This window comes from Hypanus sabinus, chromosome 16 (assembly GCF_030144855.1).
Source record: "Hypanus sabinus isolate sHypSab1 chromosome 16, sHypSab1.hap1, whole genome shotgun sequence".
In the NCBI taxonomy this organism is placed as follows: Eukaryota; Metazoa; Chordata; class Chondrichthyes; order Myliobatiformes; family Dasyatidae; genus Hypanus; species Hypanus sabinus.
In genome coordinates, this window is record NC_082721.1 from 22,593,918 (window position 1) to 22,621,008 (window position 27,091).

The 27,091-nt window shown below is 43.3% G+C and overlaps 1 long non-coding RNA gene across 1 annotated transcript; it reads right to left on the reverse strand.

Annotated features, from left to right (window-relative positions):
* Window positions 1–2,867: 2,867 nt before the first annotated feature.
* LOC132406064 (uncharacterized) lies at window positions 2,868–16,968 on the reverse strand. Its single transcript, XR_009516049.1, has 3 exons — window positions 16,835–16,968; window positions 15,226–15,297; window positions 2,868–3,110 (listed from the first exon to the last, which is right to left on the reverse strand). It is a non-coding gene; the product is annotated as an uncharacterized LOC132406064 (long non-coding RNA).
* Window positions 16,969–27,091: the final 10,123 nt, after the last annotated feature.

The following is a 27,091-nucleotide window of genomic DNA, read 5'->3' on the forward strand; positions in this document are numbered from 1 at the left end:
TAAATGAATGACATCTTGCCCGCACCTGGTGATAATGAAATTCTGGATAGGAAATACCAAAATCATCTGTTACTGTTTTTGGTATTCAATTTCCACCCCCCTCCCATCCAACTGCTGTTCAGCAGCTCCTGTTAAAAAAGACCACAGCACCATAAGACATTGACCGTACGAATTTGACCATTTAGCCATCAAGTCTGCTCTGCCAATCGATCGTCTGATTTACTTCCCCTCTCAACCTCATTCTGCTGCCATCTCCCCATGATATTTGACATCCTTACCAGTCAAGAATCTAGTGACATCCACTTTAAATATACCCAGTGACCTCACCTCCACAGCCGGTTGCAGCAATGAGCTCTCCATTACTGTCAGCCCCGTCAATGGGGCTTCGCCTAATAGTTTGAATATTTCAATAAAATTCCTGTTCGTAATATTTTCAGGGCATTTCAAATTCCTTTCACATTCGTACTCATTGAAGTCTTTTGGGAGTGGGAGGTGTCTGTATTCAGAGCATTGAGACCCAGTGCATGTCATTTTGTTTTATATTTAATCTGCCATTTGCATGCTCAGTTCTTTGTGATCTCGAGGTGATTTTTCAGCTAGAAGCTGCCCATGTGTCAGTCTCTCGCTTCTCACTGAAGAACTTTTACAGGATTAGTGAAGTAATATGTATCACTGTTTATTTATACAGCCCAGCAGTCACCACAGACATTGACTATACAAGGCAATAGATGTTAAGTGCTGTTGAGGTGTTTTTTTCCATCAATGTCTCAGCACTAAGCATTAGACTGCCAGCCATTACCCATTGGCCTATTAGTATTCACACAGCTTGGTAAGTGGCCTCCCAATTAAAAATTATGAATTATATATGAATAAGCAAACTTGCTGACAGTGAAAGTCTTGGTGGGATTTGTCCATAGATATATCTTGTTAATGGAGTCACATGTTACATTTACTACCTGGCAATATTGGTAGATGACTTATTCTAGAATGCTAATTTCCTAATGTTATAATTTTTATTGCTCTCTGACCCCCTTGAAAACAAAGTGGGCAAAATCTACACTCAGTGGCTACTTTATTGAATGATCTGTACACCTGCTTGTTAATGCAAATATCTAAACAGCCAATCATGTGGCAGCAACTCAATGCATAAAAGCATGCAGACATGGTCAAGAGGTTCAATCGTTGTTCAGAGCAAACATCAGAATAGGGAAGAAATGTGATCTAAATGACTTTGACCGTGGAATAATTGTTGGTGCCAGATGGGGTGGTTTGATTATCTCAGAAATGGCTGATCTCTTTGGGATTTTCATGCACAACAGCCTCTAGAGTTTACAGAGGGTGATGCAATAAACAAAAAGCATCTAGTGCATGGCAGTTCTGTAGTCGAGAACACCTTGTTAATGAGAGAGGTCAGAGGAGAATGACCAGACTGCTTCAAGGTGACATAAACTCAAATAACCATGCGTTACAACAGTAGCGTACAGAAGAGCATCTCTGAACGCACAACTTGTCGAACCTTGGAGTGGGTGGGTGACCTCGAACGTACACTCAATGGCCTTTTTGTACAGAATGGACAGAATAAAGTGGCTACTGAGTGTATTCCACTTCATTATCTGCGCATTCCGATTAGCTCTTCCTACCTAACCCATTGCTAACAATTTCAAGTTCCTGGGCATCAGTACTTCTGAGGATCTAACCTAGACCCAACATATCAATACAGCTACAACAGTGGCTATATTTCATCTTAGTTTGAGGAGATTTGATATGTCACCAAAGACACTCGCAAGTTTCTACAATTGTACCGTGGAGAGTATTCTACCTGGCTGCATCACCATCTGGTATGGTGGGGGGGGGGGGGGTAGGTGGCTCCTGCTACTGTACAGGATCGAAATAAGCTGCAAGGGTCGTAAACTTTGCTCCATCATGGGCACCAGCCTCCAGGATATCTTCAAGGAGCAATGCTTCAAAAAAGGCGACATCCATCATTAAGGACACCCAGCACTCAGTTCATGCCTTGTTCTCTTGCTACCATCAAAGAGAAGGTGCTGACAGTTAAAGCCACACACTCAGCCATTCAGAAACAGCTTCTTCCTCTCTGCCATCCAATTTCTGAATGGACATTGAACCCCTGAACACTACCTCACTACTTTTTTTCCCCTCTATTTTTGCACTAGCTAAATGGAATAGTTATATTTGCTGTAATTTACAGATTTGTTTCCTGCAGTATTGTCATGTATTGCAATGTACTGCTGCCACAAAGACAATAACATCTGCTGGTGATATTAAACCTGATTGTGATTCTGATGTCTTTGGGATGTGGGAGGAAGCCAGAGCTTGTGGGCACAAGGAGAATGTGTAAACAAACAGCACCTGAGGTCCGAATTGAACCTGGGATGCTGGAACTGTGAGGCAGTGGCTTTGTCACTGTGCCACCCTAGGGTCTTGCTTCACGTAGCCTATTATGTTTAGGTGGGATTCTGACTTAGAGGCATTCAATCATTATCCACTTGATGATAATTTGAGGATGTACAGTATTATGTTTCACATTGGTCTTTGGGCAGAAAGGCTTTGGTGCATTCAGGTGTCCCTCCCTTGGGATTAGTCCAAGAAGAGAAGGGTGTTCTGTTGTCTAGGGTTAGTATTCCTACAGTAGACAACTAAAAGCACTGGAACAATACCACCAAAGAATCTTGGGGAAGATTTTGAGGATCAGCTGAAAGGACAGGCCCACTGACACCGGTATGCTGGAGGAGAGGTCAACAAGAACAGCATCTCCACTACAATAAAGCAACATCAACTCCAGTGGATAGGTCATGTCGTTCGGATGCTGAATCACCGTCAATAACTCTCGGAGGCGTGAGGCGAGAGATGGGCTTTTATTAGCTGGAAGAAAGCACTGTCAGCAGCAATAGACCATCACACAACATCCTGGAGACTGAGGGAGGAGCAGTGCCTCCAATCGCCTTTATACAGGGGTGAGTGGGAGGAGCCACAGGAGCAGTCAGCAGGGGGGCGTGTCCAGACAGGTAGATGTAGTTCACCACAGATGCCGAGCTTGTATCTCCCCAAACAGATCCTTTACTCCTAATTGAAGGAAGTTCAGCAAGCCCCTGTAGGCCAAAGGAAATGCTTCAAGGATAACATCAAAATCAGTCCGGAGAAACTGAACACAACAGCATAAAAACCGGGAAGACGTTGCACAAAATGGATGCACCTGGAGAGAATCTGTTCACGTGAGAGCGGCAGCATAGGAGGGCAGCCTGTTCCGAGCCTCAGAACAAGTGGCAGCTGCAAAAGGAAAGACTGAGCAATCAAAAAACCCAGCCACTGACCACAGCCACCACTTAGACGTGCCCACACTGCTTCAGGATATTTGACATCCCGGTTGGCCTCTACTCCACCTGACGACCCACCAATGGGCAACCCCTGAGGTGGACATCATACTTTGCTCAAATGATCGCACCATTACTATTAACATTCCTCTGTTACCCACCACTGTCAAACTGTGCATTGTCTATTGCGAAAGCCTACTTTTTAAAAAAAAAACCGAATGTTTATTTTGGCTGTTTTTCTACCCATTTCTCAATCTTTGCCGATGTGTTATCCCCAATTCCACATGGTCTAATTCTCTTTACTAAATTCTTGCTTAATTTGTAACTAAGTGCTCTCTGTTAGTCTAAATAGATCATCAGCTCCATCTTCTGCTCATTATCATCTAAAAAAAACACTTAATTGATATGTCAAACATTATTTCCCATTTTATAAATCCATGCTGAATCTATCTGATGATAATGTTTTCTAATTACACTACTACCACTTCCTAAGTAATAGATGCCAGCATTTTCCTTCCTGTTGATGTTGGGTTAACAAATAAGCATTGCCCCATAGGTCAGGTGCGGATGGAAGATACCTCTTCCTGAAAGACATTAGTCAACCAAATTTTCACAACAGTTCTGTAGTGTCCGGTCAGCATTACGGATGGCATTTTGTTTTTATTTATGATTTATTTTCTCAGGAATATAAACCCATAACCATAAATCATTTGTCTATGTTACCATGAAAGTAACATGCTGCCATTAGGTACCAGGAAACACTGTATAGCCCACCAAATCTGACAGTAGCAGTGGCTTAAAAGATTGCAGTTTATGGGATCTTGCAATGTAATAAATGGGTATTGCATTTCCTGCATTACAGCTAATGAAGTGCAGTCATTTTGTCAAGTATTTTGACATGTTATGCAAAGGACAAAGCAAATTTCTTAACAAATATCCCCCCAGTCTAGTGTTGTATCTATCATCTATCTCCCAGCCTAGTGGTTTATCCATCATATAATTTTTCACCTACAGCCATAGAAGGATTTACTAAAAACAGGCAACCAAAAAGATATTCTGAAATAGACCTTAGGGAGAGTTTTAAAGGAGGACAGAGGAAGTTGCAGAGCTTGTGACCCAGACACCTGAAGACACAACACCTTTACTCGCCTGCCACAATAGGCTTAGTTTCCTGGCCACCCATTTCAATTCGACTTCCATTCCCATTGCGATATGCTGGTCCATGACCTCCTCCAATGCCACAATGAGGCCACATTCATGTTGGAGGGGCAACACCTCATTTTCCATCTGGGTAACCTCCAATCTGATGGCGTGAACATTGATTTCTCTAAATTATGGTGAATTTCTCCCCCTCCCCTTCTCTCTTTTTCCATTCCCAATTTGGTCCCTCCTTCACCTCTTCTCCTCACCAACCCATCACAAACCGTCTGGTACACCTTCTCCTTCACTTTCTTCTGTGGTTTCTGTCCCTCCTGTGAGATTACTTATGCAGTCCATTACCTCTTCCACCTGTCACATCCCAGCTCCTTAGTTCAACTCCTCCCCCCCCCCCCTTCCCCCAGCCACCCACCTGGCTTCCCCTCACCTGGTTTCAATCATCACTTGCCAGATTGTACTTCCTACCCTCCTCCCACCTTTTTATTCTAGCTTCTTCCCTCTTCCTTTCCAGGCCCGATGAAGGGTCTCAGCCTGAATTGTCAGCCGTTTACCCCTCTTTGTGCATGCCGCTTGCCCTGCTGATTTCCTCCTGCACTTCCTCATGGTTTCCAGCCACTGCAGAACCTCTTGTGATTCGTTATGGATGTTAAAATGCTTTAAGAATTTGGGAAAGAGGCAGGAGCTAAATTGGGAGCAGCTCAAATTCTGGACGATTGCAAGAGTGAAGGCCAATACAGAAATTGGGGGGGGGGGGGGGGGAGGAGGGCTGCGAATAATTGTGGAGCGGGGTGGTGGATGGTAAATCCAGACTGAGCGGTGTAGATGACTGAGACTTTGTGTTGACACCAAGCCCATTGCAACAACAAAAAAAGGCTCACAGCGTCGCAGCCTAGGGATAAAAGCCAAAAAAGGAGTGAAGATTGTAAAGGGCAACTGAGTCTGTTATCTAAGCCAGGATACCTGCAGGCCAGCACCATTGTTTCAGGGGAAATCAAATAGCTCAAAGAACCTCCTACTCCTTGTCTTATCTTTCGGCATGGCATTTATTATTTGTACCAGCTAAGATTATTTTGTTCTGTGAATCTCTTGGAAACGGGGTGATCATATTGTGATGTGTAAAGGGGATGAATGATTTGGATTTCTAAAGCTTTGAGTTCTCAAAGCTCCTTTCAGCCAATGAAGTAATGTAGACGTGTACTCATTGTTGTCTTGTACAGAACTTGGCAGCCAATTTGTACATGGCAAGGTTTAACAAACTCTATTGTGACAATGGCCAAATAATCTATTTTAATCTCGCTGCTTGGAGGATAATTATTGGATACGCTAGCTGGTGCTTCAGAATCAGTGCAATGGGATATTCTGCGTCCATTCACCAGAAAGAAACAAGGCAGGGCCTCAGTTTAACATCTTCTCCGAAAGATGGCACGCAGCACTCTCTTAATACAGCCTCTGTCCTGAAGCTTGGTCCAACAATCTTCTCACTCAGAGTCAAGAATGCATTGAGTTAAGTTACATTTCAGACTTTTACAGAACACTACAGAACAGTGGACGCCCTTCAGACCACGATGTCGAGCTGACTCTTTAGCCTACTAGAAGATCAATCTACCCCCTTTCCCTCCTACATAACCCTCCATTTTCCTATCATCCATGTGCCTTAAGTGCCATAATGTATTTGCCTCTACCACCACCTTTTGAACAGAGACGAGGAGGAATTTCTTTAGCCAGAGGGTGGTGAATCTGTGGAACTCATTGCCACAGGCAGCTGTGGAAGCCATGTCATTGGATACATTTAAAGCGGAGGTTGATAGGTTCTTAATTAATAAGGGTGTCAAAGATTACTGGTGAAGGCAGGAGACTGGAGCTGAGAGGGTTAATAAATCAGCCATGATGGAATGGTGGACCACACTCGATGGGTTGAATGGCCTAAATTTGTTCCTATGTCTTATGGCCTAATGGTCACCCTTGACAGGGTATTCCACACACTCACTACTCTCCATGTAAAAGAGTTTAACTTTAACATGCCCCCTATTCTTTCCACCAATTACCTTAAAATTATACCCACACAATGAGCACTAGTATGAAAGTCCATGAATACACAAGGCAGTCCCTTTCAGTAACCACAGGAGATTCTGCAGATGCTGGTAACCCAGACAAAATGCTGTAGGGACTCAACACATCAAGCAGCATCTAGAGAAAGGAATAAACAGTTGACATTTTGGGCTGAGACCTTACATCAGCACTTTGTGTGTGTTCAGTCTCTTTGAGTGTTTGTTATATCTAAATACGGGAGAAGTTCTATAAAGAGATTTTGTCTGTGGTTTGCAGAACTGCTTGATTTCCCATCCACTGTCCCTATTGAATTTCCCTCCATTTCTTCCTCTCTAGTGAGTTGTGATGGATATCAAGGCAATCGTTCCCATTGCGGGAGTGTATAGCACACCTCAATGAGATTGTGTGTTTTTGTTTGCTGTACTGGAAAGCTTGACGCTCAACCCAGCACGGATGGAAAGCGTGCAGGGAGCTGGCTGGATTGGATGAAGAGTCTTGGCCCAAACCATAGATACTGCCAGACTCTGTGTGTGTGTGTGTGTGTGTGTGTGTGTGTGTGTGTGTGTGTACCTTGCGTTTGGATAGAGGTGAAGATAGGTTGACTGGTCCAAACAATACAGGAGACTTGCAGTACTTCTACTGAAGAATTGACGTTTGGTAAAGATAAGCCCTTTCATCTACTAGGCCATTTCAGAAACAAGGGAGCAAATTCTTTCATGGATGATGTCAAGAGCACTGCTTCAGATCAAAAGAGCAGAAACTAGGAACTAATTTCTCCATGAAACCTTGATGCTAGCAGTCAACAAAACAATTTTCAAAACTGCAAATGATAGCATAGCCACTACCGTCTGTCCATCCATCAAAATTATAGTACATTGTCCCAATGGCAAGCCAACTGCAAGCTTTGATTTGGCATCTCTGTAACCCTAAACCCTGTTCATGCAGTGAACAGATGAAAGGTATTGCATGGGTAATAGAGATGATTGAACCAAGGCAGATAGATAGATTTCAAATGATGTTAGCCTTTGATCCAATGGTCCAATCAAATGGTATCAACACTGAATGACTGAATTCTGTTTCCATAATCCCAATTTAATGGGAATGTTGGAATGGAAAGTGACAAATCAATAAAATTGTCCTTGTTTCTAATCCAGTGTCCTGTGATGAAATATGGATGTGTCGGTGGGAACTTAGTGAAATCAAAGTGAGAAATGGACCACACGTGCATATCTGGATGACCAGATACCTTTCAAAAATCCATTGACATCTGCCAGCACCTTCCGATTGCAGGAGAAAGAAAACATTGGAGGGAAACATGAAATCCACTCTATTATACAGTAGAGAAAATCAGCCTCATGGCAATTCCTGTTGATTATTTGTGGTTCTTTCATTTTTTTGCTTTTATGTAAGGAAATGGATTGTAAATGCAATCTGGTTTTGTTTCCAATCCATCAATACAGTCTTCACAATATTCATATAAATGATGCCTCTCAGCCAGAGAATCTCATTAAATATGAAACTATGGCTCAGCAAATCGACCCAAGTACTCAGACCAGCTTCCCAGTAATTGAATTGGAGTCCATAAATGCATTATTTTGCTTCCTGTCTGCTTGTGTCATACAAGATTTCTTTTTGCATTGGTGTCGCATGGAGTGTAAAGATAACACAGCTCTATTTTTCTGTACCTGTGCATCAACCGGGGCGCAGTTAGTAATGTACCCATTTTGGAACCAGAATCATGAATTCAGAGACATCAATGCAAAAAAACTCCTGGCTGTAACTCGTACTCAGGCAGTGCTGTGTTGTTGGCATCAGAGCCTTTTGAATGGGGTGTTAATCTGCCGTCTTGAATTCAATGCTCAGGATCCCAAGACTCTTCGTTGAAGAGTAGAGGAGTTCTTCTTGTGTCTTGCTCAATACTTCAGATGAGGTAAGGTGAGCTTTACTTTTTCATCGCATGTACATCAAAACATATAGTGAAAAACGTCAACACGAGGACATCTGTACTTCTCCCTGTAGATGCTTGCTGCGTTCCACCAGCATTTTGTGCGTGTTGTAGTGAAAGATGTTGCTTGCACCAAGCCAGCGAGGATTGTGCTGGGCATCCCGCAAGTGTCACTGTGCTTCCAGCACCAGGATGGCATGGCCACAGTTCACTGGCACTAACCATTTGCCTTTGGACTATGGGATGAAACTAGAACACCCGGAGGAAATCCACCACATGGTCATGTGGGGAATGTGCAAACGGTGGGAATTGAACCAGGGTCTTAAAGCTGGTGCAGTAATGGTGTCACTTTTTTTAACCCTCAGTCGTCAACTCTAAAAACAATTTTATCACATTGTTGGTTTTACTGCATGTATTGATTACTGCAGCCCCCACTCTTCAGTTGTGGCCACGTTTTTAAAAACCTCAGTGGATAGGGAGGATTAGAGAGAATATTGGGAACTGTAGGCACACTGAATTGGTGTGTAAACAGTGGAAGAAACAGCAACACATAAACTCCCCATCTGATGATCGGTCGCTTTATAACTCACAAAAATGGAATGGAAGTAAACAGTTCCCTATCCTGATGCACTATACGAGAGAGGAGACACTATCCCAGCCCGTCTTTCTCCCCACTATCCTCCTGCCATCTCACTTTTCACGCCATCTTGCCCGGTAATAGAGTTCCTTGTTCCTCACCTTTCATCCACCAGCTTCTGAATCCACCATCAACCATTCCTGTCAGCTCCAACATGATCCCACCTTCAGTCACATCTTTCCCCTTTGCCCTCTTTCAGGAGTCTTTGTGACTCCTTGGTCTGCTCATCCTTCCCCACCTACTCCTCCCTTTCCACTGGTACGCTCTTTTGCACCTTTCGAATGTGCAACACTTGTTCCTTTATCTCTTTCCTCACTTCCATAGAAGAGCCAAATGGTCCTTCTAGACAGGGCACAAATTCACTTGTGCCTCTTCCATCCTTATCTACTGCATTCCTTGGTCATAATGTGGCTTCCTCTTCAATAGTGAAACACTTGAAACCAACCATCACTGCGGCCTAGTCTGCAAAGGCCTTCTCGAGCTTCTAGTTGTATCTCAGTGTAACTCTCCTTCCCACTCCCACACCAACCCAGGGTGACAAGCAATTTGCTGAAGGAATTCAGCAGGTCTAGCAGCATCTCTGGGAAGAAAGGAGTTGGGTCAAAACCCTGCAGCCAAACTGACAGTGTTGAGGTGAGGTGGCCAGGATAGAGAGAAGAAGGTGAGGGGTAAGAAACAAAATGGATGAAGTGTGGTGAACTACATATACCTGTCTGGACACGCCCCCTGCTGACTGCTCCTGTGGCTCCTCCCACAGACCCCGGTATAAAGGCAATTGAGGTCTGAGCCCGGCCTCTCAGTCTCCAGGATGTAGTATGGTGGTCAACCACTGCTTGTTCCTTCTTCCAGTCAATAAAAGCCGATATCTCACCTTTATATCTCAGAGAAAGTTATTGATGATGCATCATGAAGCAAGATTTGTTCTTGTGTACTTTTTCCATTTTCCTCTTTGCTCTCCCTCTTTCTCTTTAATCATCTATCAGAGAACTTTTGAACTTTGATACTTCACCGGATATTATTTGCTTTATTAAAAAAGAATATGCTGGCTTTCACTTCATACTTTGATAATAAACGTACTTTGAACTTTGAATTTTATTCACCCGACACTGTATCCTAACTCTACCTCTGCTTCCACTCCCTACCTGATACACCCTTCTTGTCATTCCCCCTCCCCCACCACCCAGCAGTCCACCAATCACCTCGGACTCTGCTTTCACCACTCCTCTTCTTCGGTATACCAGTAAAATTCTGCATGCTCCCTACTGAGTTGGCACAGTTGCACCTGTAACATCGGCAAGATGGCAGTCAAAGATTTGGCTCATTGCAGTCGAAGTCTGGCTCATTATCTCCTCTAGAAGACATCACTTCTGATAGTGCAGAACTCCCTCACCACTGCAATGGAAGGTCAGCCTAAATTTTGGTGTTAAGTTCTTTCTAATGCTGACAAGTGTAGCCATAGCTAACACCAAAAAAATGTCATATTAAACCCAGGAGGATGTGCAAAGCTCTGTACTTTATAACTGAATGATCTGTTGACTTTTCTCACTGTGATTCACAAGTTACTAACTTTTCAAAAAACTAAACTGTGTTGATTTAAGCTGGATGAGAGATATTTTGAGTGTTTGTTTGCAGTCTGTGAAAGTGCGTGCAAGGAACAATCAAATATCTCATAGACATTTTACTTTTCTTTCAGGTAAGCGGAGAAACTGTACAGAGAGGGGCTGAATTTCTACTTGCAGAAATTGCAGCAAGTCCTGGAGACTGAAGTTGGGGAACAAATTTCACAGCTATTCAACTTCATGGACAATTTGCTTATGATTAGTTGCCTGCTCCGTGAGGTTGGGTAAGATGCAACTTTGAGCTGACTTCTGGAGTAAATAGATTTATTGGTTTGTGGAGCCTTTTGTGTATTTTATATTATCTACCTCGTGTGTGTCAGCTTGTCCCAGCTGGAAGTACTGTCACTTCAGCAGGTGTGGTTTCCAAGCCTTGGCTGTAACCTGAATATTAATCGTTGCCAATCATTCTGTACAGAATCAAAGTCAGGTTTAATATCGCTGACATATGTCATGAAATGTGTTGTTTTGAGAACATTAGAAAGCCTTTGACAAGAACAAACCATTTGGCCCAACAAAGCTTGTCAAATTCCTATTCACATAGTGTGTTGAAATAACTATTGAGTTTAGATTTGAAAGCCTCTAAGGTAATACTCTCAACACCCTATGTAGTTTGTTTCATGTGTCCACAACTTGCTGTGTAAAGAAATGTTAGTCTGAAATCTTCCTTTAACTAGTCTCCACCCATGGCCCTGTGTCCTTGAATGGTAGATTAATTTTGAATTAGTAGCTGGCATCCACCTTACTTATACCCTTCATGATTTTGAACACTTCCATCAAGTCTCCTCTCATTCTATGCCTACTTAGACTAAAATGATTTAATTCTTTCAATCTGTCTTCATAGTTCATACCCTGCAGACCAGGAATGAGTCTCGTTGTCCTTCCCTGAACTCTCCAGTGCCTTCACATTCCTCACACAATACAGACCAAAACTGCACACGGTACTCAAGGTGTGGCCTCACAAGTGCATTATGCAGCTTAAGGAGAACATCTGTTGATTTGAACTCCATGGAGCGCATTACATAGCCCAGCATTCTACTGGCCTTCCGAATCGCTTCTGTACATTGTCTAGATGTTGATAGTGATGGGTCTGCCAGGACGCCCAAATCCTTCTCATACCGTGCACTTTCTAACTCAATGTATATTTATATCTAATATTTCTACTTCCTATATGTAATATTTTACATTTACTTGCATTAAGTTATATCTGCCATTTATCTGCCCACATCTGGACTTTGTTAGATCTAACTGTATTGATTCTGTTGCCTGAACGTTATCAGCCCATCTCCCTAATTTTGTGTCATCAGCAAACTTTAATAGTTTATTTGTTATGTGCTTATCCCAATAATTAGTGTAAATTACAAACAGCAGCAGCCCCAAAACCGATCCCTGCGGAACCCCACTTTTAACATCTCTAGGTGTGAAAATGATCCTCTCACTGTAACTCATCGTTTTCTGTTTTTGAGCCAATTCTGCACCCGTTCGTACACCTGACCCTGAATCCCTACCTCCTGTAACCTCTGATGGGGGTACTCTGTCAAAGGCTTTCTGAAAGTCCAAGTAAATGGTATCAACCACTCTGTTGTTATTATAAATTTTAGTTGCCTCTTCATAGAGCTCCAGCATATTAGTAAAGCATGATTTCCCCTTTCTGAACTCATGCTGGCTTTCTGCTAACATGCCTGTTCTTATCAGCTGCTTTTCCAACTCATTCTTTATTGATGTTTCCATTATCTTATCTACGATACACGTTAAACTACCACCAGATTTACAAACTCGCTCTTTGCTCCACAGCACTGTACAAAAGTCTTAAACACTCTAGCAACATATATGTGCCTAAAACTTTTGCACAGTACTGTATGTCATGAAATATGTTTTGTGGTATCAGTACCTTGCAATATATAATAATAAAAACTATAAATTACAATAGGAAGGATATATAAAAATTAGGTAACTAGTGCAAAAAGGGAGAAGTAATACTAAGGTTCATTGTCCATTCAGAAATCTGATGGCAGAAGGGAAGAAACTATTCTTGAAAGGTTGAGTGATCATCAATTAATACAGCCAGCCAAGAAAGATAATTGACCCATTAGGAGCAAGCACGAGGAAATCTGCAGATGCTGGAAGTTCAAGCAACACACACAAATTGCTGGTGGGACACAGCAGGCCAGGCAGCATCTATAGGGAGAAGCACTGCCGACATTTCGGGCTGAGACCCTTCGTCAGGACTTCTCCTTATAGATGCTTCCTGGCCTGCTGTGTTCCACCAGCATTTTGTGTGTGTTGCTTGACCCATTAGGACTTTGTCTTTTAGAAGTGTTATTCCCATAGTTCTACAAATTTCCCTTTAAGTAGATATCCAGTTCCTTGAGAAACTTGACTTGTTAGAACTTCTGGGGGAAAGGTAGCGGTTCCACTGGGCACTGGCAGAAATTTCCAGCCTAAGATTCTCTTCCAAATGTCTTGTCATTTTCCTGACTGTGCCCCATCATGGCACAAAGCATGAACTTAATTGCTTATTTTAGAGAATCTATCTACTGAACCCATGCAAGGTTAGATGTGTGCACTCTAATGAACACTACTTACTTAATTTGTGTGTACTAAGAAATAAGTATTTCTTATTGTACTTTATAGTTTTTTAAATTATGTATTGCAATGCAGTGCTGCCACAAAATATATTTCATGGCATACAGTACTGTGCAAAAGTTGTCGGCACATGTATGCAGCTATGGTGTTTAAGACATGCGCAGTTCTGTATTTGTCAACGTGGACTGGAGAACGAGTTTGTAAATCTGATGGGAGCAAAGTATGTTGGGAATGGCAAAGGTGGAGCGCCACAGGAAGGGTGTGGGGCAGGTAGCAGAGAAGGAGTGTAAAGGTGGGGGAGGTGTGGTGGTGGTGGGGAACGGTTGCAGACACACACAGCCTTGAGGCACCAGGCAAGGTCATTTGATTCCAAACAATTGGTGTATTGATCATTACAGAATTTCTCTCTGGTGCTTCCCACTCCTTCCCCTCTCCCTTCCCTTTTACAGTGAAATATGTAAAATACTACAGCACTGTGCAAAATTCTTAGGCACCCTGGGTGGTGGGTGGGGTGTGTGTGTGTGTGTGTGTGTGTGTGTGTGTGTGTGTGTGTGTGTGTGTGTGTGTGTGTGTGTGTGTGTGTGTGTGTATCTTACAATTTTGCTCTGTACCATATGCCAGTGATATTAAATCTGATTCTGAGATGAGGCTGTGCAGTACAGGTGGAAACATACTGTAACTTACTTCTTTGAATCAGTGAATTTGCTTTATTATTTTTAAAAGCCAAATATTAATTTGAACACATTTTAGTTGTGTATATGCTTAATAATAATTTTTGAATGCTTTTTAGAAATCTTCAGAGCTTACTTCGTTAGAAACTGACAAAGACTAGTGTTCCATAAAAGGCTCAAAACGTTTTCTTTCATTGAAGGGCTGGAAGTGTCGTATTGTCATCCACATGACATCGTGTTTTTGTATTCATTTTTGGGATCTGGACATGTTACTAGCTTTTTATTACTGCTCCTAATTGCCCTTGAAAAAGTAATGGTGAACCAGAAGATTAATGACTGGAATCTTTCCAATGAAAGGAGCCTCACGGTGTTGCTAAGATTTAGGCCCAGTGGCTGTGAAGGATCAGTAATATATTTCCTAGTATGGGTGATGTGTGACCTGTAGGCAGTGGCTTTCCCAGGCACGTGCTGCTCTATTCCTTCCTGGTGGTAAGAGTCATGAATTTGGGATGAATCGTTCAAATGTCCTGAACAACCACAATGCATTTTACGGAGCATTGACACGGCAACCATTATTTGCTAATAGGCAAGAGAAGAAGCAGTTGAGATGGTTGGTGGAGTACCACTGGAGAGTGGACAGTAATCTGTCATGACTTGTGCCTTGCAGATGACAGAAAGGCCCTGAGATGTCCCCATATTAAAGGAAGGATTGCCAGCACTGGAGAGGGTCCAGGGGAGGTTTACAAGAATGATCCTGGCAATGAAAGGGTAAACATATGAGGAGCATTTGATGGCTCCAGGCCTATACTCTCTAGTGTTTAAAAGAATGGGGGGGGGGGGATCTCTTGAAACCTACTGAATATTGGAAGGCCTGGATAGAGTTGATATGGAAAGGATGTTTCCAATAATGGAAGAGTCTAGGCATGAGGGCACAGCCTCAAGACACAAGGATGTCCCTTTAGAACAGAGATGCGGAGGAATTTATTTAGCCAGAAGATAGGGAATCTGTAGAATTAATTGCCACAGATGTCAGTGGAGGCCAAGCCATTGGGTATATTTAAAGCAGAGGTTGATCGGTTCTTGATTAGTAAAGCATCAAGGGTTACAGAGAGAAGGCAGGAGAATGGGGTTGAGAGGGGAAAAAAATCAGCCATGGAGGAAAAGTGGAGTAGATTTGATGGGCTGAATGGCCTATGTTTTATGGTCTTATGTCAGGAGGTTACTCACTTACCACAGGGCAACCAGCCACTGACCCACTCTTGTTGCCATTGGTTGGTCCAACTGAGCTTCTGGCCATTGGACGCTACAAGATATTAATGGATAAGGACCCAATAATGGTAATACATTGAATAGTAAAGACAGGCAGATACACTCTCTCTTGCTGGAGATAACTATTGCCTGACACCTCTGTAGTGCAAATGTTGCTTGCCACTTACCCCATGCCTGAATGTTGCCTCAGTCTTACTGCAAGCGTGCACACATGGCTACCATACCTTGTGAATGCCATTGAAAATTGTGCAATCAGTGGCAAACACCCCACTACTGACCACTTGTTGGATGGCAGGGAAGTGACTGAAGACCTGGGACACTGGAACTCCTGCAGAGATTCCCTTTGTACCCCAGGAAAACCTGACACAGTGCAGGACCTCATTATTTAGAAATGGATTGGCTTTCAGGGTTCCAAACAATATTAGTGAACTTGGGAAAAACAGACCCATTGTAATTGAATTTGTATCCATAATCCTCTCAGGTAATACATTTGATGCCCACAAATTAAAGTCACTTCATTTATCTTCCTCTGATGTCTCTTTTGTCAATTATTTTAACTCGCTGTGCTGGAGATGAGGAAGTAGGTCCAAAAGGTTTCTGTTCCTGATCTCTGGGTTGAATGATGCTGCTGGAACATGTGCAGGTGTGCATCGTTCTCTTGTGGTTCTGCAGCTTGGACTGACAGACTTGGCGCTTCCCTGTAGAGCAGGGGTTCCCAAACTGGGGGGCAACAGACCCCTCAGTTAATGGTAGGGGTCCATGACATAGAGAAGGTTGGGATCTGCTGGTCTAGAAACACACTGTAGTGCAAAATGACTGCTCTCGAAAGCAGGTAGTGATAAACGCAGAAGTGAAACTCCATGTGAAATGAGACACTTTAGGTAACAAGAATTCTATTGAATCGTAAACAGAATAAATTAAAGCAGTTATGTTCTCAAAGTCCGATAGAATCATTATGTAACAAAGGCCGCTCAGCCAATTGATTCTGGGTTAGCTATCCAGTCAATCCTGTTCCCTATAGCCCTACAAATTATTTTCTCTCAAACACTTCTCCAATTCCTCTTCAGAGCCCCAAATGATTCTGTTTTCCCAAACCCAATAGGCAGTGAATTTCAGATCGTAACGATCTGCATTTAAGGGAAGATCCTCTCCAATTTGGTATTATTTGCTCCATATTCTGAGTCTGTGTTCCCTGGTGCTTGGGAACAGCTTTTAGCCATTCCATCTTAAGTAGTCTTGAGGCTGTAACCTGTGTCAAATCTCTTTTCAACCTTCTTTGCTTCAAGAACAGATCGATCCAGCTTCTCCAGTCACACCCTGTGTCTGAAATCCATCATTTCACCACAGTGAACGTTTGTTTCACTCCCTTTTTAGTGTCTGCACGCTTCACGCAGAGTGAGGACTGAAACGCTGCAGAACAGTGCATGATTGGGTAAGAGGTACACATAATGAAATTGTTTGTTATACTACTGTTTCCTGTGTTATGATTATTTAAAGTGATCTGTGATTATCTGTATTAAGATGTGTTTTGCTCTCCCTTTCTCAACCTCACAAAGATCAAGTTTGCCTACCTGCTCATCTTGGATGGAAGCTTAAAAGCTCTCGCTGCTCAGCGTGGAAGATGTGTCTACTCACTCACTGTGATTGTGGGGGTTCCTGGCATCGTGATTTAGTAATTAAAGGAATATGGGAAATCACATTGCCAGGGATTACCACACAGTTGCAGACTTGGCCAGCTGTAGCAAAACAGACCTAGCAGCAAAACTTAAAGCTTGCAAAGTAATGTTTTCCTGTTAAAGTGAGTCACAGGGTGTGAGGTCATTGGCTTGTTTTTTAAGTCCAACTCCCAATGACTTTTTTTAGAAGAAACAAGATAAATAATGTGACTGTGATGAAAGTTTTGCCCTTAGACTGGAAGCAGGAGATCTCTATCCTTCATGTCAATTTCATCCTAGGTTCATGAAGAAGGAGGTTTTGAATTGGAAAAGATTTTATTTAAATTTGTTCTTAAATGTGTGTGCACAACTGTATTGCTCTGCAGAGAGTATTAAGTGTTCATCAGCTCAGAACAGAAACAGTTCCTTTAGCCGTGGAGTCCTTCTAACAGCCCACACATCTGGTCAGGCCTGAGATCTGTGCTTAAATGGGTAGCTCAATAGCGCACACGACTGGAGCAGAATCTGTTTGGAGTTGGAGTTAATTTCCTGGCTATGGATGAGGTCTGTCATCACTGAACGAATAGAAATGCTTGCAGAGTAACACACACAAAATGCTGGAGGAACTCGGCATATCAGGCAGCATGTATGGAGAGGAATAAAGAGTTGACATTTCGGGCCAAGACCCTTTTGTGTATGTACCTGCAGAATCTCTTGTGTTTAAGAAATGCCCACATTTCTTTAGTTCCTTGGCTCCCAAAGGGCCTCACTGTCAAAAATGTCCCTTGGAAGTGTACTCACTGCCATATTGTGCAAAATAGAATGGTGGATTATACACAGAAAACTGAGACAATGGCCAAATAAATTGGTTCACTAACAACCACTCCCAATAACACCATCAAACCATCAGTGACAGTGCAGTTATGGTTTGGCAAGCTATCACACAGGACAAACGTCAACCCTCTGTATGAGTGTGTGGCTACAAGATAGTTTCCTCCTCCTTCAACCATCATCACTGACAGTGCCCTTGACTGCATCTCATCCATTTCCCACCCACTGTTCTTGCCCTCTTTCCTGGATAGAGCAAAGGCAGAGATCTCTTGTCATCACCTTCCTTCGTACCAGCTTTTGAAATCAACTGATCATTCTTCACAACGTCACACACCTTCTATGACATTCCACCACCAAATGGACTTCCCTCTCTTCTCCCCCTTCTACAGTGTGAAGAAAACGTTCCCTATGTTACTTCCTTCTCCGCCAACCTCTTCCCTTCTTGTAGCAGTTTTCTTGCAAGAGATCACTAGCATAACACTTTACAGCGGGGTTCAATTTCCGCCACTGTCTGTAAGGAGTTTGTGCATTCTCTCCATGACCACATAGGTTTCATCCAGGTGCCCTAGATTCCTCCTACCCTCTAAAGACCTACGAGTTAGGATTACTAAGTTCAGAGCATTCAGAATTGGCGCCAAAAGCACAGTGACATTTGTGGGCTGCCAAGCACATCTTAGACTAATGTCAGTCAATGCTTTTCACCGTATGTTTCGATGCTTCAATGTACACTTGACAAATGAAGCTAATCTTACTTGCATCTGTCTTTTCACCTACTCCCATTTCGCCATCCAGGCACTTAATAGTCCTTCCTGCTGAAGCAATGATTCACTGGCACTTCCTCCACTCACGAAGTGTCTCTACAGAGGCAAACCCAAATGCAGGTTAACCGACCATTTAATGGAGCATCTGGGTCCAGTCTGTAGTAAGCAATGCTGAGTTTCCTATTGTCTGTCACTTTAATTCACTATCCTATCATGTTATTTATTGAGATACAGTGCAGTACGCTGGTCCTTCGAGCTATGCTGCCCAGCAACCCCTGATTTAACCTCAGCCGAATCATGGGACAGTTTACAATGACCAATTAAACTACCAACTGGTACACCTTTGGACTGTGGAAGGAAACCCACGCAGTCATGGGGAGATTGTACAAACTCCTTACAGGCAGCAACGGGAATTGAACCCCGGTTACTGGTACCATAGAGCATTGTGCTAACTACTACGCAACCGTACCACCCTGTAACCTCTTGCATTGTTATAAAGAGGCCCAACATGAACTTGAACGGCCCTCATCTTCAATCCGGGCAAGTTTCAGCCTCTCCGGACTCAGTCGACCATCAGCTTTATTTAACGTACCTCCTCTATCTATATCCAGTCCTTCGCTGATAACTGCTCTGCGTTTTCTGTCCCTGCTGGTGCAGCAGCATTTGTGTCCTTGCTCTTCCACTTGTATTGTCCTTTGTGCAAGTCTCTAACTAACTCCATTCACCCATTAACCGGATGATGTAGTTTGAAGGGTACCCTTCATTCTCCGAGGATTGCCACCTTATCGTGGTGGAGATGCTTGTGAGATCCAGAGGGTGAGGCCATCTGGCATTTAGCTCCTGGTAGAGTCACCCATCGCAGTAAAGGTCAAGGGAGAGGTTCCAGGCCAAGAGCGGTCCAACCAAGACCTCAGTGGTGAAGCTGGCAGAAGGTGATAACACATCCCAAAGCAGTGCAGGGTCCCCAGTCTTTTTGCATTCCATCCCACTGGACCCTGACCCCGATCTGTCAAAGACAGTGTGGCGACTGCCTGTTCATCAGCTTCTCCATGTTAAACCAAGGAATGCAGTGGCCTACTCCATTTAGAGAATCCACCCTAACAGCCTGGATTAAATACTGTGGCAATCAACAAGTAGCAAAAGAGGCAGCATAGTGAGGTCTAGAAGCCCTTCAATTCAGAATATGTAGATCCTGGATCAGCCTGTACAGCCCCCTGAAGATCCACCATTAGATAACCCCTTGGGTGAATATCATGCTCGACTCAAATGGTCGCACTCTGCCATTGTTACCCCACACCCACATCGCTGGCCTTCTTTGTCCTCTCCATCCTTCCCCAAGCTCCCTGCAACTTCAAGACAACTATTTTTCTCCTTTTGCCATATCTGTGCAGGTGTGATAAGGCATCTTCAGCCCAAAACATTAACTGTTTCTCTTTCCACGGATGCTTTCTGGGATACTAAAACTTCCAGTATTTTCTGATTTTTGCTTCAGATGTCCAGCCTGTGTAGATGTTTGTCTTTGACTTCAAATTTTTTTTCACTGATAGTGGGTGAGATGGAAACACTGGCCTGGATACTGGGACAAAGACTTCTAAATTAATGCCCAATGTCCACTGTAGAGATCAGGTAGGTCTCAGTTTAACATTTCAGTTGAATGTAAAGAACATTTGGTGAAAGAAGGATTGAACAGTAACTTTACCCCAAATTTATTTATTTATTCATTCATTGGGATACAGCACAGAATAGGCCCTTCTAGCTTTTCGAACTGCGCTGCTCAGTAAACCCTGATGTAACACAGTAGCATAGTGGTTAGCACAATGCTTTACAGCACCAGCGACCGAGGTTCAATTCCTGCCACTGCCTGTAACGCTCTCCCCGTAACCGCATGTGGTTCGTCCGGGTGCTCTGGTTTCCTCCCGCAGTCCAAAGATGTACCAGTTGGTTAATTGGACACTGCAGATTGTCCCGTGATTAGGCTAGGATTACATTGGGTGATAGCTGGGTGGCGCGATTCGAAGGGCTTATTCCACTTTTGTATCTCAATAAATTTAAAGAATCACCCTGGCCTAATCATGGGACAATTTACAACCACTAATTAACCTATCAACAGGTACATCATTGGACTGGAGAGGAATCTAGAGCACCTGGAGGAAACCCACACAGTCACAGGGAGAACGTAGAAACTCCTTACAGACGGCAGGGGGAATTGAACCCAGGTCGCTAGCACGGTAAGGTTACTATGCTAGTTGTGTTGTTTGGACCCAGTACATGAGAAATGTTCACACAGAGTCTGGGGTTTTGATTATTCATATATTATTTCTTATCTACCTCCATCCCCACTATCTCTACCCTGCATGTGCTATGTATACACACAGTGAGGTAGTGTCAAGTTTCAGTGCCCATCTTCTATGTGAGCTGTGAGCAGTTCTACTTTTGCCTTACGGTATATGTACAATGGCAAGCTCCCATCTTGGAGTCTTATAAAGCTCTTGCTAGGCTACTAACCAAGCAGGAGTTCACTCAGACTACAGTCTGTAGCTCAGGCCTGTTGAGCCTGTTACAGAGTTTCATTGCCTAGTACTAACCTTTTTATCTTTCTGCAACATGCTTATCCCCTCCCATCTCTCTGTGCTGTGCCACAGAACCAAAAATTCACTGTGACTTCATTGTGAACCCTACTGTAGAACCTGTTTGAGTGTGTTCTAGAGCACATTCCCTTGGACCATGGACTCCGCTGGACGATAACGCACAGTGGCAGAAGGTCTCCTTGGCCAGAGGAATTCAGGGTCCAGCTGGACCTCAAGACCCTTTCTCAGAGCTGATGATCAGCAGTAATTAATATCTGTCCTGGGAGCAGTCAACGCAATTCCGTGCTATCAAGCTTCCAGTGACGGAATACACATACCAGTAGAATGTAATACCTTCCATGCATGGGTGCACTCCAACAGGAGATGGTCTTAAGGCTGCTACCTACTTAGCCATAGCTGATGTAATGAGTAAGTGAGGCTCAGATGTGAATGACTCTGAGGCGTGTAGTAGTTCTACGTGATAAAAGGTGTGGGCTTAAGACCTGAGTCCTGATGAAGGGCCTTGGCCCAAAACATTTACTCTTTATTCCTGAGTTCCTCTAGCATTTTGTGTGTGTGTGTGTGTTATTCTGGATTTACAGCATCTGCAGAATCTCTTGTATTATGGATATGTCAGAATATAGACTCATCCTACATATCTTAATTGTGCCCACTTCTGGATAGTTGATCACCATGGCTGTCTAGTTGCACAGAAACATAGAAAGCCTACAGCTGTTCCGAACATGTCCTTACTTTTGAACTACCTGGGCTTACCCATAGCCCTCTATTTTACTAAGCTCCATGTACCTAACTAGGAGTCTCCTAAAAGATCCTATCGTTTCTGCCTCCACCGCTACCACTGGTAGCCCATTTCACACACTCACCACACACTGCGTAAAAAAACTTACCCCTGACATCTCCTCTGTACCTACTTTCAAGCACCTTAAAACTATGCCCTCTCATGCTAGCCATTTCAGCTCTGGGACAAAGCCTCTGACTATCCACACGATCGATGTCTCTCATTATCTTGTACACCTCTGTCAGGTCACCTCTCATCCTCTGTCACTCCAAGGAGAAAAGGCTGAGTTCACTCAACCTACTCTCATAAGGTGAGCTCCCCAGTCCAGGCAACATCCTTGCAGATCTCCTCCACACCCTATCTACGGTTTCCACATCCTTCCTGTAGTGAGGCGACCAGAACTGAGCACAGTACTCCAAGTGGGGCCTGACCAGGGTCCTATATAGCTGCAACATTACCTCTCGGCTCTTGAACTTAATTCTACGGTTAATGAAGGCCAATGCACCACATACCTTCTTAATCACAGAGTCAACTTCATAGCAGCTTTATGTGTCCTATCAACTTGAAGCCCAAGATCCCTCTGATCCTCCACACTGCCAAGAGTCTTGCCATTAATGCAGAATACTGCATTAATGGTATTAATGCTGTATTCTGTATTAATGGTTAGAAAGATTGGGGCAAGCCTTGGGATAATGAGATTTGAATCTCGTCCATTAGAAGGCTGTAAACCATAGTTTTGTTCTATTGAGTCACTGGACAAATGCATTGAGACCTGGGGATAGCAAAATGGTGTTGTGTACCATGACGGACATGCAGCTGGCCTTCTGCTTTTTGGGCAGAATTGAATAGATATATTTGCATCTGATTCTACTTGACATGTGTGGTCTTCTGGTGCAACAATTGTTGCTGACTCCCAATTACTTCCTGAGGCAGAGATTCCTCTCTCTGTTCCTCCATCTTCTGATGTCCAAAGAATGTGTTCTTCAGACTGGCACAGAACTGAGCTATTTGGAGAGCAGAGCCTCGTCTAAAATCCTGTTCACAGTGGCTAAGTTCAGTTCCATCGAAGAAAAAGCCTTTCCCTTTCCGTTAACTGTTCCCACACCAGAGTTTGCAGAAGTTGGGAAACAGCATCGGTAAATGCAGCAAAAATTTCCCAAAGTTCTTTGCAGGAACATTTAAAAACATGACAATAAGCCATATAAGAGTCGTAGAGAACAACTGGAACTTTCAGAAAGAATATTTAGGAGGACATTTGGACTTTCAAAGGACATTTAACTAATTTGCAGGACTATGAAGAAGGAATAAAGGGAACTAAGACTGAATGTATTTTTCCGTAGAAGCTTCACATTGACTTGGTTTGACAACTACTCTTTCTTCTCATTATATTTCTAAGATATAACCAAATGAAGGCGGGAACAGTATACGTTTGGTGATGCTCCTAGGGCTCGCCTCTAGACATTTATGGAGTACTAAAGACTATATTCAAATTGGATTTCGGCTTGCTGACCCCTCAGGATTATCTTGCAGATTTAAGGAACTGGAAATTCAACCCTTGGGTATGACAGAGATCCATGCAAGGGAAATGTCCCAAGTTGAGTCCAATACCTGTTCTTTAAACTGCATTTCAACACTTTAGTTTGAGAAACCCTAGAAGCTAATTGGGATTGATGTTAGTTGACTGAACCCAGTTGAAATAGAAGGAATCTTGCACTTTCTGATATATTCTTTGGAACTAGATTGATGTGTTGAACACTAATGATGGAGAGGGTGCCATTTATAGGCTTTCAAGTAAGGCTGTTTTAGACTAGAGGGGCTGAATGGCCTCATTTTGAAGAACTCCAAGGATACTTTCCAGATATTGCAAACTCTTCGTGGAGGCCTGCAGACTGAACCAGGCCCCAGTGGTAGCAGCGGGTGATGTCCCCGAAACAGACCATGATCTCCTGTGCCTACTGAGCTGATAACAGTGAGTCTGTGAAGTGCTGGCTCAGTTCAGCAGGAACTGGAGTCGGGCCTAACAATATCCATGGAGGTAAGCAGGTGAACAAAAAGACCTATGTTTCAATAAGAAACCTGTTCCAGCCAATTAACTGTTTTGACACCTGTGAAGTGGAATCAACAGTTATAACAAATGCAGCAGTGTTTTTTATGATAAGCAAGGGCTTGAAAATGACAAAGAAGCTAAAATGGTCAGATATTTTGGTGCCTGCAGTGTTGATTGAGAAAGTTCCTTGCCAGGACCATCCTCCTCCTGGCTCGGTAAACCTTCCTTAACCAAGACAATGGAAGGAGATCCCTTGCAGTGCCACTGGGACATTTCCATTGTCCCAGTCACCAATAAATTCCTGTGTCAGGATGTGCACAGCACATACAAAGGAATTATGCCTTTCTTTGATGGAAAAAAACATTGCTAAGATATTTAGGGGAGAAATCGGGAGTCCAGCCCGTCTTGCACAAATGATGATCAATATCTGAAGCTTCTCTAAAAGGCGGCACGAGGCTGCAATATGGCAGCCAGTTAAATACCTTGTATCTCCCAGTCTGTTTAACTGTGATTTTTGTCTCTGTGTTGAATATTCTTTTAGAAGATGCAGCCATCATTTCATGCCCATCCCTTTTTTTACTGTATGTGTGTGTCATTCCTGGGCATCCGTTTAATATTTCCCTAGATTTTTCAGAGCATACAATTCAAGCAATGTACTACTTCAAAATACTTGCTATCACTGGAACACCAACTTGCCCGAATGACTTTTTGGAGTTGCTGAGATGACAGAAAAAGTGAAGTATAAAGAATAAAAATTAATACAACTGAATATAAAGTTTTTAAACACAAATCCTTAAACAGTATACTGCCTAATTCAGAATTTGGATTACAGAAATTAAATTTTCCTGTTGTTGTGGTGGGATTTGACCTCATCTTAATACCAAGCCTCCGGTTATCAGGCTATGTGGCCTCCACAACACCGTACCTGAGTAGTTGAGCCTTTGTATACAGATGGTGTGTGTGCTTGCTCATGTTCACAGACTGAGGTCCGAGACATCTCTGGCACATTCACTGAGGCATAAGAGAGGATACACTCAGCAACTGGCAGACAAACATCCTCTACTGGTACCATGATGTACTTTGACAGTAAAGCTTCGCAGACAGATCCTGAAAAACTCAGACCACTTCCCATGTGGTAAGATCGAGCCAAGGGAAAGGTAAATGTTAATACTACAGTCTTCAATGTGGCCCGCTGAGGGGGAAAAAAAGCATTTGAAAATCCAAACCTCACACTTGGCACAAAGCTCTGCTGGGTTCAGAACTTGCTCTCCCATAGCAGACACCTCAAGGTGCTGGAAAAATATCAGTAATGTTGTTGATGCAAAATCCTCTCAGCTCTCTGGAAGGATAAGCAGACCAGCATCAATATTCTCTCATGAATACCAGAGAAGCTGCAGGTACTGGAAATCCTCAGCAACACGCTGGAGGAACTGAACAAGTCAGGCAGCATCTGTGGAGGGGGAATAAACCCTTCTCACTCCTTCTTTCTCACCACCTGTTCATCACCTCCCTCTGGTTCACATCCTTCCCTTCTTCCATGATCCACTGTCCTCTCCTATTAGATTCTTTACTTCAGATTTTACCTCTTCCACCTATCCCATTCACCCAGCCTCCCCTTCACCTGGTCTCAGTTTTCATCTGCCAGGTTTCTCTCCTCCCACCCCTCTTCTGGCCTTTTTTTTCCAGGGCCCGGTGAAGCTGTGTAATTGATGCACCATCAATAACTCTCCGAGACGTGAGGCGAGATATCGGCTTTTATTGGCTGGAAGAAAGAACAAGCAGCAATTGACCACCACACTACATCCTGGAGACTGAGGGCAGGGCCTAGGCTCCAATTGCCTTTATACCGGGGTCTGTGGGAGGAGCCACGGTCAGTGGGAGGAGCCACAGGAGCAGTCAGCAGTGGGGGGGCGTGTCCAGACAGGTATATGTAGTTCACCACAGTAATGTTGACTGTTTATTCCTTTCCATAGATGTTGCCTGACCTGTTGAGTTCCTTCAGCATTATTGTGTGTGTGTTAACCAGTACCTCTCCCAACTCATCCCCAGTATTAAGTTCCTGGTTACACCTACTTGCCTAAACTGGAAGGCCACACTCCTTTGCAGACCCAACAGCAGACTTCTAAAACAGGCACCCTATCCCAAGCTCATTCAGAGGGTGAGATAAACAGGTAGTCAGAGGAAGAGCTCCCAAGATGTCTCAAAGCCTCCGTTAGGGAATGCCCCAGCCCATGTCAACTCCCAGTGGATAGTTGTTGAGAAAGTGAGGCCAGGCTTCAAGAGTATAAACAGTACTGTGGGGAAATCTTGGTCACACCAGATTTTTATATGGCTTCAAATAGTATGGCCTCCACAGATCCCTGATCTCAACATCATCGATTACCTGGAGAGACAGAAGCAAGCGAGGCAGCCAAAGTCTGCAGAACTACGGTAAGTTCTCCAAGATGCTTGGAACAACCTACCAGCCAATTTTCTTAATAAAACTGCACGACCATGTACCTGAGAGAATTGATGGAGTTTTAAAGTCAAAGGGTGGTCACACCAAATATTGACTTGATTTAGTTTTTTACTATTTACTGCTCTTCATAGTATTGTTTTGATATTTAGAAACTTTGCAATATTTTTAAAGCATCCTCGCTTCGAAGCATTTCTTACAGGTGCCTAAGACTTTCGCACAATATTGTAGAAGCCCTATGTTAATATAAAATCACAACCTATCTACCTACCTACCCCATCAGCTACAGCAGCCTCAACAGTGGAAAAGCCCATCATTTCCACTTTGGCTTCACTAGCCACCTCATTACCCACATGACTGGAATGATAGTAGGTCATGTTCCATCCTGATACCCACACAACGATCCAGGAACAGCTTCTTCCCTTCCATCATCAGATTTCGAAACAGTTCATGAAACCATGAAGACTACCTTGTTATTCCTTCTCTCATAATATTTATTTTGTAATTTATGTCTTTGCACTGTCCCGCTGCTACCAAACAGTAAACTTCACGTGATAATTTCAGTGATGATAATCCCGATTTTCATTCAGATCCCAAGGGATTACCTGAGATGTAATTTTGAAGTTTCTGTTAAATCTTGGTTGTGAAGAACCATGTGGATAAAATGGTAACCATCCTCCAACATAATCAAGAAAGTAAGTCAGATGAAGATA